The sequence below is a fragment of the Dunckerocampus dactyliophorus genome, chromosome 1, assembly GCF_027744805.1.
Source record: "Dunckerocampus dactyliophorus isolate RoL2022-P2 chromosome 1, RoL_Ddac_1.1, whole genome shotgun sequence".
Taxonomy (NCBI): domain Eukaryota; kingdom Metazoa; phylum Chordata; class Actinopteri; order Syngnathiformes; family Syngnathidae; genus Dunckerocampus; species Dunckerocampus dactyliophorus.
In genome coordinates, this window is record NC_072819.1 from 13,837,562 (window position 1) to 13,845,000 (window position 7,439).

The 7,439-nt window shown below is 40.3% G+C and overlaps 1 protein-coding gene across 5 annotated transcripts in view; it reads right to left on the reverse strand.

Annotated features, from left to right (window-relative positions):
- Nucleotides 1–7,439, reverse strand: part of plxnb3 (plexin B3) — a 70,931-nt gene that overhangs the window by 44,412 nt on the left and 19,080 nt on the right. The window lies entirely within an intron of this gene.

Here is a 7,439-nt window from a genome sequence, read left to right on the forward strand (position 1 = left end):
ACGGTGAAAACAGCAACATAATGAGAAATAACCCACTTTTAGTTGAACATCAACAACAAGATCCGTGTTCCGACAACAACTCTCAAGCTCCATGGCTGCCCTGGTGCATTCATGTGCCCATCTCGCATCGTAATTGGGATCTACGTTTAATCACACGTTAATTTCCATCCATCCATTTTCTATGCCGCTTCACATGTTAACTTAAAGGAACAAAACAGAATGGGCATGACTAAAACATTCTTTTTTTTTTTTTTTTTACAATTTTTTTCAAGTATTTTTTAAATATATTGCCTTTTCCAGTTTACATGTAAGTGTGATTTAAACAAGAATAGCAACCAAACAAATTTGATGCTGCTCGCAGGTAAGTGGTACTATTTGAGCTATCTTTAGAACAGGCTGGCAAGCGACTCATATGGTCCTTAGGGGCCACCTGGTCCCCGCTGGCACCGTGTTGGTGACCCGATTTAGACCACACATACAGGCCTAATAAAGACGTTAATGTGATTTCCTGAGTGTCCATGAATGCATCTCGTGGTCTGTCTAGTGACAACGAGGAAGTGTCGTTTCAATAACGAATGGACTAGAGACGTTTATTTAGTTTGTTTAGAGTTGGAAATACATATGTTATATGGTATATGGAGTTTGAATTGCACTGCTGTTGATGTGTTCAGGTTAGAATAAAGTTGTCGTCATAACAGAGAGCAGTGGCTTGCCATGATGGTTATGCGTTAAATAGGCTAACAAGTGAATGTAATTGATTAAATAAATTTGTTACCGCTGTTAACGCACCATTTTTGACAGCCTTACTAAAAACTAATACGTCTTACTTAGCTGAATAATAAACAATAAATATAGCAACTTCTGATCAATCCATGTCGATTTCAGACTTGAAATAATGTACTGATTTAAGCCCCACCCATTTCTGGTTAAACCACGGCCACTTTTTCTTTATGCCCCGCCCATTCCAAGTACAGATACGGATACAGATCATTTTGATGACAGACTATGTTGAAAGAATGTTAATGTGTTCATATCAGTCAATGTAGAACAACCTAACCTAACCTAACTTAGGATCACTGCTACACCTGGAGGACAGGGTCATGTTTTTTGACTTCTCCAGTGCCTTTAACACCATCCAGCCGTCACTACTCAGAGTGAAGATGGAGAGTATGGGAGTAGACCAACACCTGACTGCATGGGTTATAGACTACCTGACCAACAGACCACAGTATGTGAGGCTCCGTCACTGTGTGTCTGACATGGTACTCTGCAGCACAGGTGCCCCTCAGGGTACGGTGCTCTCCCCTTTCCTCTTCACCCTCTACACCTCGGACTTCACACACAACTCCACACAGTGTCACATCCAGAAGTTCTCCGACGACACAGCCATCGTTGCTTGTATTTCAGAGTGGAATGATCTGGAATACAGGACGGTCATCAGGGACTTTGACAGCTGGAGTGAGCTTAACCAGCTAACTCAACACCAGCAAGACAAAGGAGATGATCATGAACTTCCAGAGGAAAACATCCCATTTCACACCGGTGAGCGGACATAGAGTTGGTAGACATCTACATATTCCTGGGTGTTCACCCTAACAACAAACTGGACTGGTCCGTCAACACCCACGCCCTCTACAAGAAGGGCCAGAGTCGCCTCCACCTGCTGAGGAGACAGAGGTCCTTCGGTGTGTGCAGGACTCTTTTACGGACCTTTTATGACTCTGTGGTGGCCTCAGCCATCTTCTATGCTGTGGGCTGCTGGAGAGGGGGCAGCACGGACAGGGACAGGAGCAGGATCAATAGGCTGATCAGGAGAGCAAGCTCTGTCCTGGACGGTCCTCTGGACTCCGTGGAGGAAGTGGGGGAGAGAAGGATGTCGACTAGGCATCATGGACAACACCTCTCACCCCCTACATGACACTGTGGGTTCCCTTAGCAGCTCCTTCAGCAGCAGACTGTTACACCCACGGTGTAAGAAGGAGAGGTTCCGCAGGTCCTTCATACCGACCGCTGTCAGGCTCTACAACACCTGCACCACCTGAACCATGTTGTAGTCACTAGGTCACTTTACCCCCCCTCTGTAACTGTACTTATAGTATTGGTTGCTTACATTGTATTATTTTTATCTCGCTTAATGTTTACATTACAGTACTGTTTACAACAGGGTCACTTTTACAGTACTTTATTTTTATTTCATGTGAAACAAGTACTTTTTATATCTTTTATACCTATATTTTATTTTTATCTTATTTTTGTATTCTTACTTGTGTATCTTGCTTGCTGCTGTAACAAGCAAATTTCCCCTCTGTGGGATTAATAAAGTACAATCTAATCTAATCTAATCTAATCTAACCATGAAGACAAACCTGAGGCTGACTTTATATGGGATGCCTTTAAAGCATATGTAAGAGGCATAATGATTGCTTTTACTGTTAAAGGAAAACAGGCACAAAAGAAGTGTGGTTAGAGAAGTCTTGGAGGCGAAAAACAAAAAAGGGGCAGATAGATAAAAATGAAGTTAAGAGTTCAAACTCAAATTGGATAACATCCAGTTTAGTAAAGTTAAATGTATTAAAATAAATTAAACCATATCTCCACTAACAAATCAGGCAAACACAGGGCTTCGGACGAGTAATTAAGACTCATACTATATCTGTGAAAGAGGATTTATCGGATCAGGTTATTACAAATAATCAAATCATGAATAATAATGAGTTTACGTTTTCTATAAAAAATTATCTACATCCGAGATTAAGGATCAAGACCTTAGACATTTTCTTAAATCACTTAATTTGAAAAGGTCATCGCAAATGCAAAAAGCTGAATTCAGAAAGGATCTTACAAATACAGAATTTGTGTCATGAACCTGTTTCTGTTCCGTTCCGTGCCTCTTTCCTTGTTATCCTTGCTGCTAGTCTTCCTTTTTGTGCCTTGTTGATTTATTTTTGTATGTTTGGCTTTGCCTATTTTTGGTTTGTACTTTGTCTAGTTTGGCCTCTCTCAACCTCTTGTAGGTGTTTTTTGTTCTTGCCATTTTCCCACCACCCGTAGAGTGCCTTTTTGTTCATAAACCTTTTTGTACGTTTTCACTACCGTGACCCTTCTTCTGCTTTGGGGACACAAGGCTGAGCCGACTTGTGGCAAATTGAAGCCGTAATTAATACTTTTCAGTTAAAAAAGGCACCGGGAATAGATGGTCTTCCCATCCAGTTTTATTCAACTTTTTGGCCAAGTATGAAATCTTTGTTAATGAATAAAATATAATCTTACTTGAAACAGTGTACAGTAACACCTCGCATAACGTAAACCTCCTTTTACGTAAATTCCACTGAACGTAAAGAATTTATGTAAAGTTTTTGCATCGAATAACGGAAGAAATTCCATATAATGTAAAGCGTCAAGTAGGTACAAGTTTTTTGGGTTTTTTTCCAATCAACTTTATTGATGCCTCAAGTCGGTGCAAGTTCAGACTAACACTTGGTGACGCCTTCTGACGCTTCATGCTCTCATTGGCTGATTTTTGGGGCACCGCCTCCGCTCTCATCTCATTGGCTGATTATCGGGGCACCGCCTACGCTCTCATCTCATTAGCTGACTTATACAGCACGTACATGAGTTTGTGTGATAGACAGGCTTGTCCCTTCAATCTCCTTCCTCTTTGTAGTCGCCCTTAAACTAACTTAAACAATTAAGTTAAGTTACAAATTAAAATTTTGCTCACAGCACAGCGTTTGTCTGTGAGACCAGCTGACTCTTAGACTCTTTGAGTCGCGTTTCGACTCAGGCTAGCCCTCCTCCCTCCTCCTACTCTCCACTTGCGTGCTCCTGATCAAGACATCTCGTGAACGGTAAGATTGTTTTATTCATTTACAGTAATCTTATTTATTACCTTAATTTATATTGGAATGTTAATCTTATGTTTATGCTAACGTTTTCTTATATTTTCCCACCATACTTGGTGGACTTTGAATATTTTGAAGAGCCAAGGGGTGAGTTTGAGAAGATCTTGGAACAGATTAGGCTATTTACATGTATTTTACGCTTCGTATAACATAAAAACCCTATAACATAAAGGTTCTCGGAACGGATTATTTACGTTGTAGGGGCGTCTACTGTATTTGTCAATCATTTCAGTTAAGTAATCCAAATGCTCTGATAAGGGATTCCTAAATTGAGATCAAATTTGCTTTTATGAGGCTAGATTTAAGCAAAATGTTTTTACATATTCTAGATGTAGGAGTATTATTCTCAGATTTTCCTACAGACAAACAACCATTCAAATCTGTGGACAATTTTTAGAGTCTCCACTTAAACTATCATGCATACTGTTGGAATGTGAAAGGAAGTCAGAGTACTCCCCCCTGTGTACTGGCTTCCTTCCATATGCCTGATAGGTTAATTTGAAACTCTAGAAATAGAAATATAATGGAATAATACTCCTACATCCGGAATATGTAAAAACATTTTGCTTAAATCTAGCCTCATAAGAGCACATTTTATCTCAATTTAGGAATCTTATAAGAGCATTTGGCTTAGTTCTTATCTTGTAATAAGAACATTTTACTTAAATCTAGCTATGTGAAGAACAACTTGCTTATTTTAGGACTCACATTCTTAAAGTCACAAGAAAAATATTCTAGTCATAAGAATTCTAGCCAAGCAAATTTTGCTTACCCCATTGGCAACATTTTTTGCTTGAAATAAAAAAAATGGTCTTATTTTAAGATAATTTGGGCTTCTTTCAAGTATTGCTGTTTTTGCAGTGCACCCACTAAATTTAGAGGAAAAAACAGATTTGTACATATATAAGCCGCATCGGACTATAAGCCACAGGTGTCCACGTCATAAAATGGGATATTTAGTGCACACAAAGATGCTACACAGAAAGAATTTTTTAACTTTTAAGAAAATAAATGTTTTTTTTAGTACATGCCATAAAGTGGTGCAACACGGCTATTTAAACAGTGCAGAACAGTACACGGCTAGTTAAACAGTGGCAAATAGTGCATGTAACATAGATAAGAGTTGCCTAACAAAAAATGTATTCATCGCCGTCCTCTTGGGAACTAAAACCACGAAAGCCTTTTCCGTGTCAAAACTTGAACAGTGTCATAATTCCTTCATCACACACGTTGTCTGTCTCTCTCTCTCTTTCCGTGTCTCTCCGTGTCTTCCTCTTCATCTGGCAGTAGTGCTGGCCCGAAAACCATTGAAGACAGGGTTTTTTCCTGCTCCATGCTGTAAAGCTCCACCGGTAGACTTGTGTAAAAGTTGCACAGTTCCTTCTCTGGCAGCCAAGTCCATCGCCTGCAACTTGAAAGCGGCATCATATCCATTTCTTTGTGTGTTTTCTATGATGGAAGATTGTGACTACCAGGTTGTGACTGCGCATGTGCACAAAGCGTCCGGTACAGTAGTTGGCGGTATGCACCTAAACGTTGGTCGCGACCCGCCATAAACAAAAAGAAGAAGAACGCATCTACATCCTGTGGCTTATTTTTTGGCAGTCAGTGTTAGATGGATAGATAGCAACTTTATTCATTTCCAAGAGAACAACACATTATTTTAGGTTTTGTTTTATATGGTTTATTGCATCTGTATTTCTATTTATTGATCGTATAGTATATCTGAGCGGATATGATGTGTACGCCTGCAGCGCTACAAACATTGTGTAAGTTTTAGGTAGGGTCACATGGGGAATTGCTGGATATTACACATTATTTCTCCTGGAGTTATCACTCAGGACTTCATAAGACCCACAGCACAATGGGACCAGTGATACCATGGTGCACCTTTGAGTCATGTTTGTGCGTGTGTAACCCGCCCTGTTTCGCACCGCCCGCACCGGGACACGAACACAGGACCTTCGCAATGGGAGGCGAGAGCGCTGACCACACGGCCAAAAGCCCGGACTGTCAACCGCGTGATCAGCGCAGCTCTTAAGGCAGAGGGAGTGAGGTTTACCAACGTACACTTGCACAGCCTCACAGGCTGGCATCCGTTACACGTGGAGCCCCTGGCGGATGCAGGTATGTGTCAACAACGCAATTGCTGCACAAATTCCAATATGTCCGCTCTTTTTTTGTTGTTTTCATTCAACATAACGGGCTTTGCAATCTTGGCAGTATATTTATGGTGTTTATTGAATAATCCCTAGGTTCCCAAAGCGGGGTACGCGTACCCCCAGGGTTATGCAAATTGTCATAGCGGTACATGAATAAGAATTTAAAAACAATTAGCGACTATCACTCTCAATTACAAGTACGCCTGAACGCCTCACGGCGCAATGAAAACGGAGCAGCAAGGAGACAGAGTTGTCCATTGCTCTGTGTGCATCATATGAACAAATAAGCAATTTGATGATATTTTTGTCCATTAATAGTGTTTAATCTTGAATATTTCATTGATATTGGTGTCCCAATCTCCGCACGGCGCAGCAGTGAAAACCTGTGATTGGTTGTATGTATTTTTGTACGTCGCATACTGCTTTATCGTGATTGTTAAACTTTGCCCTTCCATTTGGTATTAAATTAATATGCAGACCTAAACCATAGACATCTTGAGTGGACAAATAAAGGAAAGCTCAAATTCAATCCATTCAAATGGAAGCATGCCAACATCAAACTAGAATAAAAGACATGTAGGATGATTACTTTTCTGTTTATCAGAGTTCATGTGAAACTTTATCAAAATGTGACCATTCAAAATACACGCTTTTGACTCAGAATTACTATAGAATTAATTAACCAATTCATTGTGTTCAATATTTCAAGTTAATTAAGGGGGTACATGGCTTCAGGTTAAACGTCTGAAGGGGTACACTACTGTAAAAAGTTTGGGAACCACTGGAATAATCCAAATCCGACAATGTTTTACATTACTCAATGTCCTCGTATGGAATATCATGTTGAGGATGGTTGCTGTACACATTAACCTACTTACAGTATATACAGTATATTCATTATGTTCAATAAATAACAAGGGTTTCTTCTTCTATAGTTTGGTGTGTCACATGGTTCAGTCTGCTTGCCTGTTTACAGCGCCACACGTAGGCGTGCCTTCTGTATTACATCGTTTTCACCCAGTGATCCGTTCCCGTCTGGATGCAACTATTTGCCAATGTGGACAGAAACCTTTTTCAACCAGTCAAAAAAAAAATCCCAGGAACGTTCCCGTGTGGACAGGGCCTAATTACGTCCCTGGTGTCTCCGTCAGTTTGCCAATTATTTCAATTATTCATCCTTTTCATTTACGGTTTTACTGTCTCAACATGACACAATGCTGTATTTAAGTTCATTAAAATAATAGAACTACTGCTAAGGCTAAGATGTTTGTACACCGCAGTATGTCAACACTGGCATGGAAACAGTCCAGAGGAGCATTTTACTGCTCAAGGCTGGCTCTTCCGCAGCTATGAAGATGCATTTGAGTTTCTCATC